Source organism: Magnolia sinica, chromosome 8, assembly GCF_029962835.1.
Source record: "Magnolia sinica isolate HGM2019 chromosome 8, MsV1, whole genome shotgun sequence".
In the NCBI taxonomy this organism is placed as follows: Eukaryota; Viridiplantae; Streptophyta; class Magnoliopsida; order Magnoliales; family Magnoliaceae; genus Magnolia; species Magnolia sinica.
In genome coordinates, this window is record NC_080580.1 from 81,311,369 (window position 1) to 81,331,007 (window position 19,639).

Sequence of the window (19,639 nt, forward strand, 5' to 3'; positions counted from 1 at the left end):
ACATGTTGAAGTAGTCATTAGACGACCTGAAACAATCGCCTAGCCAGTGGTACAAGGAATTTGATTCTTTTATGGTGAGTCAGAAATTTATCAGGAGTGCGCATGATCATTGTGTCTATTACAAGACACAGAGTAATGGAAAGTTCATCATCTTGGTATTGTATGTTGATGACATACTTATCGCCACTCATATCATGTCCGAGGTCGATATACTGAAGACTCAATTATCAGGGACATTTGAGATGAAAGATCTGGTGGTTGTAAAGAGGGTTCTCAAAATTGACATACACAGAATATGAGCAAGGTATGATTATCTCAGGTAGAATACCTTGAGAAGGTATCAATGAAGTATGTGATGGACAAGGTAAAGTTGGTTAACGTTATCTACGCGGCTCATTTTAAGTTATCTTATAAACAATGGCCTAAAACAAATGAGGAAAAGCTGGATATGTCTTATGTGTCGTATTTGCGCGCAGTTACTAGATTGATGTATGCCATGGTCAATACAAGACCAGATATTTCACATGTAGTGGGTGTTGTTAACAGATATATATCTGACCCCGACAAGTAACACTGGGAGGTAGTGAAATGATTACTTTGATACATTCGAGGTATGTAAGATTACGTCTTATTATTTGAGAAATCAAAGGACAAGTTGGTACGTTATATGAATTCTGATTATGCGGTCAGTGTGGATAATAGAAGGTCGACTTCTGGTCACTTGTTTATGCTAGTGGGTGGAGTGATCAGTTGGATGTCAAAGCTTTAGTCTATGGTAACTCTTTCCATAACCGAAGTTGAGTATATGGCAGTGACAAAAGCATTCAAGGAAGGTGTTTGGTTGAGGGAGATGATAAATCAGTTGGGACTTCAATAGGAGGCTATGTCGGTTAATTGTGACAGCAAAAACGCGATCAATTTAGCTAAAAATTTCGTTTATCATTTAAGAGGTATGCAGTGGGTGGCAGTGAAATGACTGCTTCAATACATTTGAGGTACGTAGGAATACGTCTTATCATTTGAGAAATTAAATGACAAGTTGGTAGGTTATATGGATTCTAATTATGCTGGCAGTGTGAATAATAGAATGTCAACTTCCAATCACTGGTTTGTGCTACCAGTTGGAGCAGTCAGTTGGATGTCAAAGCTTCAGTTTGTGGTATCTCTTTCCACAACCAAAGCCTAGTATATGCATGGTAGTGATAAAAGCATTCAAAGAAAGTGTTTGGCTGAGAGAGATGATAAATTAGTTTGGACTTTAACAGGGCTATGCCAGTTAATTGTGACAGCGAAGCACGATTAATTTAGCTAAAAATTATATCTATCACTCATGTACTAAACATATTGATGGTGACGTATATATTGATGTGCGTCACCATTTTATCCGACAAGTACTTGAGGAAGGAAGTGTGAGTCTAGAGAAGATTCACACCAGTGTGAATCTGATTGACATGTTTACAAAGGTATTTCCCCCAGAGAAGTTCCAATTCTTTACAACATCTATAGGCTTGGCGAATGCATAAATGAAAGACGGTGTGTGAACAAGAAGTGATGGTAGAACTATGATGCAAGGTGGAATTAGATATGCATATAGGGAGTTATAAAGAATGAAGATTAAAGACATTGTTGAGATTGTTGTTGATGTCTTAGATCTGTAAACGACAAGTTATGCTTTGCTATTGAAGTGCAATCGAGTAGGTGTCGATGCCATTGAAGTTCTATCGAGAAAATCTATGGTGGTTGTTGGAACTTTTTAATGTTGCTACTCGATGTCATCAAAGTAAGTTCAATGCCATCGAAGTCCCATCGAGCGCGCACGCAGAATTATGTAAATACAGGATTTGTTTCCTATTTCGATTGTGATACTATATGATTATATATATATATATATATATATATATAGTTTTATGCAGTCGAGCTCATAGGAACTTCCCATGAGGTTAAGCTGTGTGGGCTCCACCGTGATGCGTGTCAAACACCTACTTCATCAGTCAGATGTGCCATTCCATGGTGGAACTCGATCTTTAAAATCAAGTCAATCCATGACTTGTGTGGGCCACACCACATACAAAAGTTGAGAGGGGTTATCCTCCCATTAAAATATTCCTAATCATTTTTTAGGCCCACCGAGATGTGGTTCACAAATCTAGCCCATCCATTATGTGTGTCCTACTTGGATGAGGGGTCAGACCAAGTTTCAGATGCATCCATATTTCAGGTGGGCCTCACTAAGTTCTTTTATATGTTTTAGGCATGCCTTCATATGATTTTAGATGGTATGGCCCACCTAAGTTCCGTGTACGACTAATTTTTGGGATATCCCATAATTTAAAGGGGACCCATCAAATGCACAATGTTTATGTTCGACACATCATGGTGGGGCCCATACAGCTCAATCGCATAGAACTATTTCCCATATATATATATATATATATATATATATATATATATATATATATATATATATTGGGTGTAATCGAGAAAATAATAGAGTTCTAGGGATTTTTAAATCATTCGTAAGGGTTTTAAAAGCATAGCTTGAGCTTGTGAAGGAGATTCGAGGCTTGTTCGAATCAATAACTTCCTATCTCTTATAATTTCTGCTTTCATAGTGCATCACTTGTCGCTTTGTACTGTGATTTTTTTCAAAAGAAATTTTTTGGTTTATCTTACTCCTCTTGATCATTCTTGCAGAATAGGGAGCTTTCATCGAATCTGATGTCAAGGCTGATGATGACCTTGCGTGTGACTTGGTCGAATAACCTGTAACATTTTACACCAACACCATAGCCAACAAGATGTAATTTTTGGCTCTATGGTGTAGCTTATCTGTCTTAACTAATGATACATGAGAGTAACCTTATAACCAAATATGCACAAATCTAAGTAGTCCATCTTATGACCACTCCATACTTCCTCTGAAATTTTACATTCAATTGTCGTAGAAGGAGACCGATTCACCAAATAGCAAGCAATGTTAATGGCCTCGGTCCATAGGTCCTTGTCCAACCCAGCATTACTTAACATGCATCGGGGTCTCTCCAAGAGAGTCTGATTCATCTGTTCAGCCACACCATTTTGTTTGGGCATGTAGTGCATCGTGTTGTGCCTAATGATCCTGTCATCTTTATAATATTCATTGAAATCAATGGAAGTAAATTCACCTCCATTATCAGTCCTTAAAACCCTTATTTTTTGCCTTAACTATTTTTCTATCATTGTCTTTCATTGTCTAAATGTAGTGAAAACTTTGGATTTGCATTTCATGAAGTAAATCCAAACTTTCCAGTAGTCGTCGTCAATGAATGAGACAAACCCTGATGACCCTCCAACGGAAACCTCTGGCGATGGCCCCATATGTCAGAGTGCACATAATCAAGCACTCCCTTACATACATGTTTTTCATATATGCAATGCTCGCATATATCTAAATCAATATTCTTACAAAATGAAATCAAACATCGATCAAAAAGTACTTTTATGCCCTGCTCACTCATGTGGCCCAAACGGGCATGCACATACGTGCAGATGTGGAAGCTGCAACAGTCGTTGCTGCTCTACCTACTGAAGTGCTTTCAATCAACTTGTAAATGTTTTCGTGCCTCTGCGCTCTCATAACCACGAGTGCCCCTTTTGAAACTTTAAGGACACCATTAAGTCTAGTAAACTTGCACCCTATAGCCTCGAGTGCACCGAGAGAAAGCAAACTCTTCTTCATATGAGGAACGTGCCTAACATTAGCCAATGTACGCTCCATCCCATTAAACATCTTGATGTGCACCGTAACAATGGCCACAACATTACAGGCATTGTCATTGCCCATAAAGACCTGTCCACCATTGCACTCTCTGTAACTGGCAAACCAACTCCAATGAGGAGTCATGTGATATGAGGCTCCTATGTCAAGGACTCACTCATCTTTATGATTGTCGTGCAAGTGTCTGAACATAGACACAAACAACACCTCACATGTATTTGTCTCTTTATCAAATGTGACAATCTTGGCCTGCTTGGAAGAAGCCTCTGAGTTTTCTTTCTTCGCTTTAGGAGTTGTACAATCCTTCTTCATGTGTCCAGTCATCCCATAGTTCCAGCACTTTAATTTTTCTTTGCCCTTACCCTTGGATTTAGATCTAGGTCTTGAAGATCCTGTACCTCACTCAATATTCATGCCTCTCATAAGCAGTGCATCAGAAGATGTCCCTATCTCGTCGTTTATCTTTCTCATTGTCTTCTCTTGAATGGATGAGATAATGGTGTCTTCTCTCGTAAGCAGTGCACAAAGAGTCCCTGAATGACTCATACGATGTAGGAAGAGAATTCAACAATATACATGCCTGATCTTCATCTTTGACCACTTCCTCCATGTCCGGCAACTTGCAAATAAATTTATTAAAACTACCGATGTGGGCCTCCACATCTCCACTCTCTATCATTCTGAAGTTGAACAACTGCAGCTTCAAGTGTAGGTGATTCTTAGCGGAATTTTAGCATAAAAATCCTCTAACTTTGCCCACAAATTCGATATGGTTTTCTCCCTCAAGACATTGTAAAGGATCTCATCCGTGAGACACAAACAGATAGAGGATCATGCATTTTTATCAAGACTATTCCATTCTTCATCACTCATAGACGGTGGTCGCTCCTCGAGAGCCCTATCTTTGCCTTACTTAGTTAATAGGTTAATTATCTTAACCTTTCATAACTCAAAATTATTTTTCCCCGAGTACTGCTCAATATCATACTTAGTGTTTCCCATTGAGACTAATCCTTCATATTCAAGCCTGCACCCCAACGTTAGCTTTGATACCACCTGTTGGGGGGTCGCAGAAGCACACAAAGATGAATCTAAGATAGCAATCCACACTAAGCAAACACAAAGAGAATACAGATTTTAACGTAGAAAAACCCTTTTGGAAAAAAACCAAGGCACAAAGCGATAGATGATTACTATGAAAGCAAAAATTACAAAGAGAAAAGAGCTTATCCAATTCGAACAACCTCAAATCTTACCCACACTACACACCTTTGAAACCCTAGAGCGATGTAGAAAGCTTTGGAATACCTCTCAATCCCGTTTACACCTATATATATAGCTTTAGAAAGAATTTCAAACAAAATAGGAAGCAAATTTCGCAAATCCGACGGATTTGCAAAATTCTGCACGAAATCGTTCGATGTCATCGAACACCCTTCAATGACATCGAAAATCTACCAAATCATCAAGCAAAAAAATATGGATTTTACAAAAATCTTCGATTGCTTGACCCAGCTTCGATGACATTGAACACATCTTCGATGTTATAGAAAAATGGCATCAATATGTCCAGCAACCAATAGAAGAGATTTGAAAAATACTCGATGGTATCGAAGCCTGCTCGATGACATAGAACTTATCATCAACAGACTGTAGATATTACAGATTTAAGACATCTATCAACAACAGTTTCTTGCTAGTTAGTGCTACCAGTTAAGGGATGTTTGTTAGTCTATGGTTGTAAATGGATGAGGTTGAGGGTTGCTGCTTGTCTATTAGGAGCGGTTCATTTTCTGATAGTGGCTTAAAAGACGGGTGGATTGATTATAGCAAGAGGTGGCTGGTTCAGAAGGCATCTGCAGGGGATGCTATTTGGGTTATTATTGTTGCCTGGCCTCTCTCGTTGTGTCCCTGTTTGTTTGTTTTTTCTAGGCTCTGCTCAACTATTTTTATAATTTTTTACCTAATGTTGTTTTGTGGTGTTATATGACCAGTGAAGCTCATTCTTTTTTTGTGGTTGTAATTCGTACAAAGACCCGAGTACCACCTCTGGCAGAAATCACTCAGGACCAAATCCTTTAGAAATTAGATGAGTATTATCTAGTGCTACCCTAGAGTACCTGTAAAATTAGCACTAATTACTTTAAATATGATCTGCAAGACCCAAAACGTGTAGAATCGTTAACACTATATTACTTTAAAACTTAGGATCCATCTCAAAACCCAGTTGCTCTTAGGAGTACTTTGAAACTCCGTATCGGCCCGGGACGGCACGTCAAAAATCCGATTACCACGAAACTAGACGATTATGACTGCATTACTGGACTTGACAACCATCTTGAAAATCAAGTCCTAATAGTACCCAGAAATGCACAACTTGAGCCTGGAGCGAAGTGTGTGAGAAACATGAATATCTTTATAAAATGAACTGAAACCTAAGTGAATTGAGTCATTCACTTGCAGGCTAAATCTAAGGATTTTGACAGCCAGAATCTGACCCAATTACACCCTCAGATCAGAAAAATTTTTCAACACATGTCAGTGCACTTGTGGCCTTGATCGAGTGGCGACAACCGTCGAACTGAAACTGCTCTACCATGGTCGATCTGTAAATCCGATCGGACTGAAAACTCAGCTTGACCTAGATCCAATGTCAGGGGGCTTAAGTCTGAGCGCACGCAAAAAAGGGGCCTCCAGAATAGCTTCGTTGGACAGAAACGACGCCCTTTGGATATAACCTAAGTATACCTTGGCCCTGGGGCCATTTCCATCAGTCCTGGGCCTATATAAGGGTCTTAAACCCTCTCTCTCCTTTAACATACGAATTTCTAACCCTAGGTGATAGAAGAGAAAAGAAAAGAAGGAAAGAGAGAGAAAGTGAGCGAGAGAGTTGGCATTTGTTCCGAGAATTCAATCCCGCCGCTCCACGTGCTTAATCACCCTTCTCGTGTCGCTACTCCGGTGATTTTGATTCTGTTCTTAGGTAAGAAAACCTAACCCTAATCTATTTTAGGGTTTTTAATAGTGTAAATGGTGGAATAGCTAACCAATTCCCCGTTATAGGTTGTTGTGGTGCCGTAGACAAAGACTTAGCTTTTAAACTGAGTTCATTACGAGTCTACTGGCGAAAGGTACAGACTATAAATGTTTAAGTTATGATTTTCAAGGCTTTTAATGTCAGCTAATGATTTATGACTGACTTGAATGCTACTACATGCCTAGATGCGATGTTTCCCACACTTTACACATATATATGAACTATGCTGAATATAGTGAAATCCATGTGTTTGTTGATATGCTCGAATGAATATGGAATTATGATTCATGCTTGCCATGATTATTGATTGTAAATGTGTGATTTTTATACATGTGGCATCTCCTTATGAATGAATTTGCTATAATGTGGGTTTTAACTAAGTTATTACATGTATATAATATGTGTAGTCTAAGTGTTTGATAAAATGCCTCAATGAGGAAATACTTGTTGAAATGTGTGTAATGAGGGCGTTGAGATAGGATTCTTAATTTCCTTAACTATGGCTATAGTTTCCTTTACGTAATATATATCACTACTACGTGTTTTATGGTTGGAATGCCTATATATGCTAACATGTACCCTATGTGTTTGTTGAAATGCTCATGTGAGATTTGCATTTGATTTCAGTCGCCACATGCTGTTTTGACTTACTATATGTGAATGCTATTGTTTGGAAGGTGTTTGGGACTATTACATAGTCCAGGCAATCGGTAACAGGTTCCGACCATGTGGCTGAAGTTGTTTTCGCCACACAGGACGTGTTCGATGAATCCGAGTCGTACCTCGGTTGTTGACAGTGGTTAGGCCACACGAAGTGCTTACGCACTTCATGTCGATCATCTCGACGTGCGCTCGTACTAATCGAGTTCGTCAAGTAACCCGATTGACCCGATGTATGTTCACCATGTATGGACGCTATTGCTTGAACCTAAGATACCAAACTCACCAATGGAAACCCCGTTAACCTTGGTACCTCTATCCGTTAAGACTCATGAGCCAAACATCGTGGTATGGGATACCGTGGTCATGCTATCAGGCTATACTGGGGTGACAAGCCTCCCAGTAGTGACTAGTGAGCAACCTAAACTCGTGGGCAAAATACGGTGGTATGGGACACTGTATTCAAGCTATCGGCCTACACTAGTGCAGCCTAGCTGTGGTCCCCAGTCGAGTTAGTGACGAGCCTTCGAAAATAGACTGTCAGTTGGTAGGGTGTTGGTGGAGTGACATCGAGCATACTCTGAGACTTCGTTGAAGCGACGAGTCTTTCCGTAGTAACTAGAGTATAAACTAGGCCTACACTGATTAGGTGATGAGCCCTTTGTAGTGACCTAGAACCGCAACATCGTATGAGATTTATTAGGACTGACGACCATAGAATGGATCATTGTTTGGGAATTAATATAAGGGAGGTACCTTAGCTTCCCAATCCCGCCGTATGAAAAGGTCTAATAAAAACTCAATAATCACGCTCATGCACCGCATTGCATGTGCCTTTGGCACTGTTGTTGAGCACAGAGGAAGGGGTGCATGCCACGACCATAAGAGGAAGATCATAGAAGGAGTGCAGGCGAGGGCATGCATCATTAATACATATCATGTTTGCATTAACTATAGCACTTAGGGGTGTTTGATTGTATTGCTTTATCATTACTGCTTGATTGAATTAATAACATGTTAACCTTTGCTTTATAGCTCCACTGAGTTGATCACTCACTCCCACGTTACGGGACGGTGTTTTAAACACCAATCAGACTATGTTTTAGTTTCAGATGATGGCGATGCTTACGAAACGGAGCCGGACTTTTATGATGATGAGGAAGGTTTCTCCTATATGCAGCTATCAGGAGGGTCTATGTAGACCATGTTCTGATCGACGGGGTTACAGGGATGCTGATTAGACGTCATTATACTTGTTATTTTACACTTTCAGAACACCCATGTATATTCATTTTGTTCATTTTTTAAGTATACATGTATATATTTAACCTGGTAACATGTTCACACTCTGGAGACTTACAATAGTTTATATATTTTATATATCTATCACAGTCTTTTGCTTGCGTAATTTAATTATCTTTGGAGTATGATATGCTGATTTGGTATAATCTCATTCATGTTTAATGCACTAATATGGACAACATTCAATCATCATTACCTATGTTGCATAAGTGATGCGTTGGAACTCGGGAGCTGAGCTTCTGCTCGACCCCCAATTTTTCGGGCGTTACAAGTTGTATCAGAGCATGATTTGAATTAAACTGAACCTGAGATATGGTAACACGATACACACTGATGTACTTTGACTTAGGAGAGTGCAATGAAACGTAGAAACGGTCATAGGATGCCCAGTTTCTCCAATCAAAGAAAGTGACCGAAATTGACCATTGAAACCGGGCTCGTAGGCCTCGGTGGTCATGTGGGATGGCCTCAAATCCTTTCCTAGACTGTTAATCACTAAGTTTAGATGAGGTTGGTGCATTTTGCATTCTAAGAACCTGAAAAGTGTGAATATACGCGTGATGGGACCCAAAAACACTTCAAACGGGCTCGGGAGCCCAAATGACGCAAATCGGAGGGATCCGAGGTGGTCCCCCACACATCTGATGTCCCCGCGGGGGGGATAGCATCCTCGGAATGGGGAGGCATCCCCCAACTATCCAGCAACTGGGGATGGCATCCCTGAATCGGGGATGCATCCCTGAATTAGCCAGCGGGCCTGTCGGGCCGCGACCAAGCCTGGTGGACCGACGGTTGTAGGTGGCTGTGGGGCCCACGAAATCACGTGGGACCTCTCCTATATCCCTTTTTTGCTTCGTCTCCCTCCCTCACACCACTCCAAGCTCTCCAAATGCCTCAAAACCTTATCTTTCTCCCTCCTCCATTCCACCATCTTCTTCATTTCCTTCACCACCTACACTCTTTCCACCATTCTCTTCAAAGGAAAACAAAAACCTATCTTCTACAACTTTCATTTCCCATATTCCCTACACGTTTGGGCACAAAGTTCATAGCTTTGTGTCTCATCTTTCAAAAAGTCTCCAAATTCAACTTCATTACAAGGCTATTTGGTTTCCATGGCTCTTTTTGAGCTTGTGGCTGCCATTTTCTCTCTCTATAATTCTTTCCCTCATGGGAAAGAAGAGGGCTCCTACGGATGAAGCCGGGCCTAACTGTCCAACCCGTCCAAAGAAGAGATCGGGCGCAGAGCTAAGTTCGAGCACCGCACTTGAGCTGAGGATGAAACGGGAGCTTGATCCCCAGGTTCCCATTGAGAGAGCTCTGCAGCCTGACATGGCGCATGGTATATTTCGGGGCTGTAGGGTTCTCTTCGAAGGGCATGTGGATGAGAAGTTGTTTGGACTTTATCTGCTGATGGACAGCCTGTCGGACGCAGGATGGGGGCCTGTATTTGAAGGCAAGTCACGTGCGACTGTGGACACAGTCCGGGCCTTCTACGCCCATATACGGGACCCGTCGCTGGAGCCTTTACAGTTCAAGATTTCTATGGTAAGGCAGGAAGTAGTTGTCGATGTCGGTTTGATAGCTCGGGTCATGGGGATACATCATAGTGATGTGCATGCTGATGAGAAATATTTCAAGAGTGTGCATGAAAGAGATCGCCGCACATGATACCTTTGTGGCCGCTTAGTCCACTGGAGCAACCGAGTGACTTGCCTCCCAGTGATTTAGATGACTCTTGATTTTTGCCTACTCTACCATATATTCACATACAATGTGTATCCCAGGTGGAGCAACCGCACTGAGTGCATGCGCTTAATGATAGACTTCTTGTACCGTATCGGGCAGGGAGATAACTTGTGCTTGCCTACCTTCGTCCTACGTGAGATAGTCATGGCTGCCCGTTCTACTAGGATGGCTACTACACTTCCATTTGGTCGACTCATATGTAAGCTTGCTCATGAGTTCGGCTACAGACTTTACCCCGATGTGGTGCCGCCAATTCACTTTATTAATGACTCCACACTCGCTAATATGAAGATTGGGCCGCTACAATGACGTATTGGGTCCGAGGATGAGGAAAGTAGTGACAGGACACTGAGGAGAGTGAAGAAGAAGAGGAAGAGGAAGAAAATGAGATAGAGGAAGAAGGAAAACAGGAAGAGGAAGAGGAGGCCCAGGACACTGAGGAGAGCTCTCCTCCCGCTACTACGCGAGAGCGTGATAGTGATCGGGCTGCTGTAGAAGCCCGTTTGGCTCAACTTGACGAGGGTCAGACTGCCCTACGTCAACAGATCACAGTGACCCAAGCCAAGCTTAACGAGAATAAAGCCTTCATGAAGCGAAAATTCAGTAAAGTATCTCGCACCCTGAGGACTATCCTATGTTGTCTACAGGATAAGGGTGCACCTCCACCATTGCCAGACTCAGATGACTAGTCCTACATACAGTCTCCTTTTAGCTTGCTTAGTTACTTATTTTCTTATTTCTATGTATAGACTTGATAGGCTTAGTAAGGTGGTAAAACGGTCTGTAGGTTTTAGTATGTGGAACATTGCTTAGATTAGCTCACATGCATCTTCTGTCATGATTCATGTAATGTTGTATCTCATATACTGTGACAATTTTGTTAAATGAAATGCATGAAGCTGCTTTGAGCTGTAATGTGAATGCTGTGTAGTTGAGTTTGTGAGCATACTGAGTCTGACCTGGGTTGCGCCCTATGTTGTATATAGGGAATGCCACCTAAGGCCACACGGAGTACGGCATGTCTCACTCTTGGCGATTCGATTGATGGGGCGCCTCCCCTAAGTGATAGCCATATAGATCCCATTTCAGGCCCGACTCACGATACTATGTCGGATTCTCAGCCGGCCACTGGCCCCACTAATGGACCTACACCTGTTGCACCATTGGTTCCTGAGCAGAACCGTGTATCTACATCGACCCCACAAATACCTTAGTCGGCTCCTCCTCCTGATAGGTTAGAGCAGATGATGCTCTTAATGCAGCAGCAGCAACAGCAACAGCAACAATTTTTCGCCACCATAGCAGGGGCCCTTGCCTAGAATATGAGTGTGGTTCCGCCTGCATCACCTGCACACCCAGCTGGGAACATGAATACCAGCGGACTTTTTGAGTGCTTTCAGCATTTCCGTCCTCCCACCTTTGTGGGTACTCACAGACCCGAGGAGGCTGAGTACTGGTTGGATTGTATATCCAAGATGTTAAAACCATTACACTGTACTGAGGCCGAGAAAGTAGAGCTGGTTACATATATGTTCGAGAAGGAGGCTAGTTTATGGTGGGACAGCATCCTACGAACAGTTCCCACAGGACACGTGTGGACCTGGGACACATTTGAGATACACTTCCATGGGAAGTACTTCCCCCTCACTTACCGTAATGAAAAGGAGGGTGAGTTTCTCCGGCTCCAACAGGGAGGAATGATCGTGTCAAAGTACGAGAACAAATTTACGGAGCTAGCCAGATACGCTCCTTTGATATTGGCAGATGAACCGATGAAAATGTGGCATTTTCAGATGGGCTGCGGCCCGATGTCCGCACTAAGACGTGTTGCGCTAGCATTCCCAATTACATCGAGCTAGTCGATGTGTCTCTACGAGCCGAACAAGATAGAGACAGAGTTTTCCAGACACGTATACCAATGGGCCTGAGGCCTCATCCCGAATTCCTGCACCAGCCAGTCCTAGGTAAGAGGCCACATGTAGACTCGCCTCCCAGGCCCATGGCTCCGCCGACCCATCAGAGACGAACAGGCCGTTGGTGTACATATTGCAACAAAGGGGGATACACTGACCCCTTATGTTTTACCAAGATGAAAGACAATGGTATCATGCCACCTCAGAAGATCGACCGTCAGCCATCACGTGATATAGCGACTCCACCTTTAGGATCTGCACCACCAATGCAGCCACTTTACCGACCACCTGTACACCGAAATAGGCCGCCTCAACGACCTATGGCAACGCAACCAAACCATCCTCAACAAGCCCGTGTGCATGCACTTGCAGCTGAAACACCTGAGTCAGCAACTGCAGTGCCTTTGGCCTTTGAGGTCACTACCCACATTCAAGGCATACCTGTATTCCTATTGGTAGGCACTGGGTCTATTAAACCAATTCATATGAAAGAATAGGCCTAACAATGGATTACTATAAAGATTATAATATATATATATATGGTAACTAAAGGTGACAAATATGTTATAAATAATAGAAGGGTTGAAACGAAAAATTCTACAACTTTGAGTTACCAATAGATTGGTCATACCTTTTCATATTAAAGTTTAGTATTCGGTGTCTATTTAGGAATTATTTGTAATCATACTAGGAATCATCCTGTGATTAAATTTAAATTATGCATATATATTAATTATTTTTGTGTAATTAAATTAGGACCCTTAAGTAGGATTGAGTTTCATAGTTTAATACTCCGTAAGCTCATGTTAGTGGCGGACTACAGTAAAATATTATAAGTTTCTTATTTCCTTATAGATTCAAGTCCCTCTCGAAGTTAATGAAACCGAAGTGCAATCTGCCCATAACCCCCTAACCGTATGATTGAAATGGTGACATACGAATATAATTTTAGGAGATTGAAAACGCTTCTAGTATAGTCTTTTGACTATAAGCACCATGGAAGAACTTATTATCCATCAAGTTAAACATAGGTTGAATAAGAGCTCTCATTGAGCAAGACCCGAATGACAACCTTATAAACATGAGGCTTGAACTTCTTAGCGAATTATAATACTCCTTAAATACTTAGGATGATCAGATTTCAGAATTTTAGAACCATATCCCTACGATGCATTTGCGGCTTAACTCAATTCTCAATCCTGAGTGATTACCAAAGGACTTACTGCTTTGACCGAGAAGAAGACCAGGATCCATCAGGATTAGGAAGGGATACAATGTGTCGTCTGCCTTGGTCAGGCGGGCAATCGACGTATCGGGTTCGAGCCTACCATAACTGACTTTCTGTATTAGCCCAATCATAAAAAGTAGATTATACCACCCCTAGGTAAACTTTATCATCAAACGCTTCGCACAATAATAATGATTTGGACATTTATTTCCAAACCTTAAAGGTAGAAACTTTTAAGGGGGGTAGATCAATATGAGCTAGGCTGATGTAGTTATTATATACCCTAACATGTATATAAACCTGAAACCAACAAGACTAAGCAAAATGAAATAATAAGACCTTTACTTAATACCCTTAGGCAATTTCAGGGATGAAAATGTTCTTTAAGGGGGGTAGATTGTAATGTCCCAGAAAAATCCGTACAAAGACCCGAGTACCACCTCCGACAGAAATCACTCAGGACCAAATCCTTTAGAAATTAGACGAGTATTAGCTAGTGCTACACTAGAGTACCTGTAAAATTAGTACTAATCACTTTAAATATGATCTGCAAGATCTAAAATGTGTAGAATCGTTAACGCTACATTACCTTAAAACTTAGGATCCATCTCAAAACCCAGTTGCTCTTGGGAGCACTTTGAAACTCCGTATCGGACTTGGACCGTACGTCAAAAATCCGATTACTGCGAAACTAGACAGTTATGACTGCATTACTGGACTTGACAACTATCTCGAAAATTAAGTCTTAATAGTACCCAGAAACGCACAACTTGAGCCCGGAGCGAAGTGTGTAAGAAACACGAATATCTTTAGAAAATGAACTGAAACTTAAGTGAATTGAGTCGTTCACTTGTAGGCCAAATCTAAGGATTCTGACTGTCAGAATCTGACTCAATTACAACCTCGGATCAGGAAAAATTTCCAACACATGTCAGTGCACTTGTGGCCTTGATCGAGTGGCGACGACCGTTGAACTGAAACTGGTCCGCCACGGTCGATCTATAAATTCGATCGAACCGAAAACTCAGCTTGACCTAGATCCAATATCAAGGAGCTTAAGTCCGACCGTACGCAGAAAAGGGGCCTCCAGAACAGCTCCGTTGGACTGAAACAGATGCCCTTTCAATATAACCTAAGTATACCTTGGCCCTGGGCCATTTCCATCAGTCCTGGGTCTATATAAAGGTCATAAACCCTCTCTCTCCCTTTAAATATGAATTTCTAACCTTAGGTGAGAGAAGAGAAAAGAAAGAGAAGGAAAGAGAGAGAAAGTGAGAGAGAGAGTTGGCATTTGTTCCAGGAATTCAATCCCGCCGCTCCACGCCCTTAACCACCCTTCTCGTGTCGCTATTCCGGCGATTCCGATTCCATTCTTAGATAAGAAAATCAAACCCTAATCTGTTTTATGGTTTCTAATAGTGTAAATGGTGGAATAGCTAACATATTCCATGTTTTAGGTTTTTGTGGTGCTGTAGACAAAAACTTAGCTTTTAAACTGAGTTCGTTACGAGTCTACCGGCGAAAGGTGCGGACTATAAATGTTTAGGTTATGGTTTTCAAGGCTTTTAATGTCAGTTAATGATTTATGACTGACTTGAATGCTTCCACATGCCTAGATGCGATGTTTCCCGCACTTTACACATATATATGAACTATGTTGAATATAGTGAAATCCATGTGTTTGTTGATATACTTGAATGAATATGGAATTATGATTCATGCTTGCCATGATTATTGATTGTAAATGTGTGATCGTTGTACACGTGGCATCTCCTTGTGAAAGGATTTGCTATAATGTGTGTTTTAACTAAGTTATTATATGTATGTAATATGTGTAGTCTAAGTGTTTGATAAAATGCCTCAATGAGGAAATACTTGTAGAAATGTATGTAATGAGGGCGTTGAGATAGGATTCTCAATTCCCTTAACTATGGCTATAGTTTCATTTATGTAACCTATATCGCTACTACGTGCTTTATGGTTGAAATGCCTATATATGCTAACATGTACCCTATGTGTTTGTTGAAATGCTCATGTGAGATTTGTATTTGATTTCAGTTGCCACATGTTGTTTTGGCTTACTATATGTGAATGTTATTGTTTGGAAGGTGTTTGAGACTATTACATAGTCCAGGCAATCGGTAACAGGTTCCGACGAGGTGGCTGAAGTTGTTTTCGCCACACAGGACGTGTTCGATGAATCCGAGCCGTACTTCGGTTGTCGACGGTGGTTAGGCCACACAGAGTGCTTATGCACTTCATGTCAATCATCTCGACGTGTGCTCGTACTAATCGGGCTCGTCAAGTAACCCGATTGACCCGATGTATGTTCACCATGTATGGACGCTATTGCTTGAACCTATGGTTCCAAACTCACAAGTGGAAACCCCGTTAACCTTGGTACCTTGATCCGCTAAGACTCATGAGCCAGACATGGTGGTATGGGACACTGTGGTCGTGCTCTCGGCCTACATTGGGGTGACGAGCCTCCCCGTAGTGACCAGTGAGTAACCCAAACTCGTAGGCCAGATACGGTGGTATGAGATATTCGAGCTGTTGGCCTACACTGGCGCAGCCTGGCTGTGGTCCCCAGTCGGGTTAGTGACGAGCCTTCGAAAATAGATTGCCAGTTGGTAGGGCGTTGGTGGAGTGACCTCGAGCATACTCTGAGACTGCGTTAAGGCGACAAGTCTTTCCGTAGTAACTAAAGTATAAACTAGGCCTACATTGATCAGGTGACGAGCCCTTTATAGTGACCTAGAACCGCAACATCATATGAGATTTACTAGGACTGACAACCCTAAAATGGATCATTGTTCGGGAATTGATATAAGGGAGATACCTTAGCTTCCCAATCCTGCTGTATGAAAAGGTCTAATAAGAACTCGGTGATCACGGTCATGCACCGCATTGCATGTGCCTTTGACGTTGGTGCTGAGAACAGAGGAAGGGGTACATGTCACGATCGTAAGAGGAAGATCGCAGAGGGAGTGCAGGCGAGGGCATGCATCATTAGTACATATCATGTTTGCATTAACTAGAGTACTTAGGGATGTTTGATTGTATTGCTTTATCATTACTGCTTGATTGAATTGATAACATGTTAACCTTTACTTTATAGCTCCACTGAGTTGATCACTCACTCCCACATTACGGGACGGTGTTTTAAACACCAACCAGACCCTGTTTTAGTTTCAGATGATGGTGATGCTTACGAAGCGGAGCTGGACTTTTATGATGAGGAGGAGGGTTTCTCCTATATGCAGCTATCAGGCGGGTCTATGTAGACCATGTTCTGATCGACGAGGTTACAGGGATGCTGATTAAACACCATTATACTTGTTATTTTGCACTTTTGGAACACCCATGTATATTTATTTTATTCATTTTTTAAGTATACATGTATATATTTAACCTGGTAACATGTTCACAATCTGGAGACTTACAACAGTTTATATATTTTATATATCTATCACAGTCTTCCGCTTGCGTAATTTAACTGTCTCTGGAGTATAATATGCTGATTTGGTATAATCTCATTCATGTTTAATGCACTAATATGGATAACATTCAATCATCATTACCTATGTTGCATAAGTGATGTGTTGGAACTCGGGAGCTGAGCTTCTGCTCGACCCCCGATTTTTATGGCGTTATAGTGGTGCCCACCAATATTCTATAAAGCAGCATTTTTTTTCCATATCAACAAAGTTACAAGTGGTGAGCTTCCAACTTTCTGAAAAGGAAAAGGGTGACTTGGTCCATATTGCCCTAAGAGTTAAATGAGTCAGCAATGACTTGGTCCATATTGCCATATAGGGGCCCGCCCGAATGGATGTATAGTCCGATCTTTCATCAATGAATATCAGGTGGATCCTTCCTATATATATTCCTATATATATATATATATAAACTCTTTTTACAATTGAAAAAGTATGGGGGATTGATTTTTTGGCGGGGGCCCACCATAATGTGTATGCAAAATCCACTCTAACAATTAGATGCGTAATCATTTAGGACCGAATCCAAAAATAAAAATAAAAATTGGTTAACACGAGATTCATGTGAGCCACACCAAAGAAAATATTTGGAAGAGAGACATCCACCCTTGAAACTTATAGGACCCACCATTACGATTATATAAAATGGACACATTATTTTGTCTAATGGAATTCCATCATTTTGTCTAATGTAAACCTTATCACTTTGTCAAATGAACCCTGTCACTTTGTCTATTGAAACCCCGTCATTTTATCTGACAAGCTACCCCTTTATCTAGTGAAATCCCATCACTTTGCACAATAACACCGTCACTTTGTCTAATGGAAACAAATCACCTTATTTGAAAACTCATCATTTTATCAAGCGAAACCCTATCAATTTTTCTGGCAACCCCATCACTTTACCTAGTGGAACATCGTCACTTTGTCTAATGGAACTCCATTACTTGGTCCAGTAATCACGTCACTTTATCTAGTACCCCTTTCACTTTATCTAGTGAAATTCTGTCACTTTGTCCAGCATCCCCATCACTCTGTCTAATAGAGCCCCTTCTTTCTTTCTTTTTCTTTTTTTAAAGAAAGGTGGACATATTGCACCAGAATTTTATTGAATTGACAGGATTTACAGCAATTCGGGCAGGTTCGAACAAAAAGGATTGGACCACACCTATCATATGTAAAGAGAAGAAAAAGGCTACATATCACTAGTAGAACCTCTTCACTTGATATAGTAGAACTTTGTCACCTTGTCCTTCTACCTAGTCTCTTTGTATAGTAGAACCTCATCACTTTGTCCCGCAACTCAATCACTTTGTCTAGTGAACCTCATCACTTTGTTCAATAGTCTCGTCACTTTATCCAACAACCTCATCACTTTGTCTAGTGGAACCCAGTCACTTTGTCTTCCAGCCTCGTCACATTGTTTAGTGGAACCAGGTCACTTTGTCCGGCAATCCATCACTTTTTCCAACAATATATTGTTGAGGATCAAATACTGCATATTAGACCCTAATTATTTCCTGGATTTACAAGCATGATGCCGGTTAATGACCTGATTTAATCGTATTTGTGATGCAGAGTATATTTACGAGCATGGGCTAGAAAGGATGTTAAAAGCATGGATTTAAAGCTCAGCATTACCAAGGGCAAGGGACGGACTCAGGGACAAAGATCGAAGAAATTACACTCCAGGGGTCCGAGAAAATTGAGAAACTCAAGTGAAAAGTGTCCAGAATGCAAGATCATAGGGTTCCCACCATCTGATCAGTTCGAAACTTCATACGTGGCCTAAGGACCATAAAGTAACCGTACACGTCAAATTTCAGCCATTGGATCCCTCTGGAAGTGGCCCAACAGACAGATCAGCCCCTTTAATCATTATGTGGGGCCCGCCTGATATCTGGATATGCTTCAAAATTGGTCTAGACAGTCTAAATGATATAACAGAATGGATGGACGGAACGGATTTCTCACGAATATCACGATGAACCCCTATGTACACTGCATGTACATAGGGTACATGTGCACGAGAGGTGCATCGGACGGAGAGTCCGGTCAAACCATGGACTGACCCGCAGTTCGTTTTCTTTTAAGAAACAGCGTCCGACGCTGTTTTCACCGGGAGATCGCTGTGGGCCCCACTCGCTCCTCAGTTCGATGATCCAAACCGTCCACTTGTCGTAGGAGATGGCCAAGAACAACGCCTAGGTGTCCTTTTTCCACCATGCAAGCATCTTTACAATCCCAGCCGTTCAAACGCAAGATGAACGGTGTAACGTCAAGTCTTGTGGGCCGCAATGAAATCAAACCGGTCTCGTCCGTCCCCAACGGTTTTTCGACGTGATTCGAATAGACGGAGTGGATTTTCGAATCGGCCTCAATAAATGGGCCATCGCATGAACAGAGTCGACTTGCGACGACTCTGTTCGCGCCAGGAAGCTGCGGTCGTCTCTGGTGGGCCACCATCATCAAACCTCTCGTTGATCCAAGCCA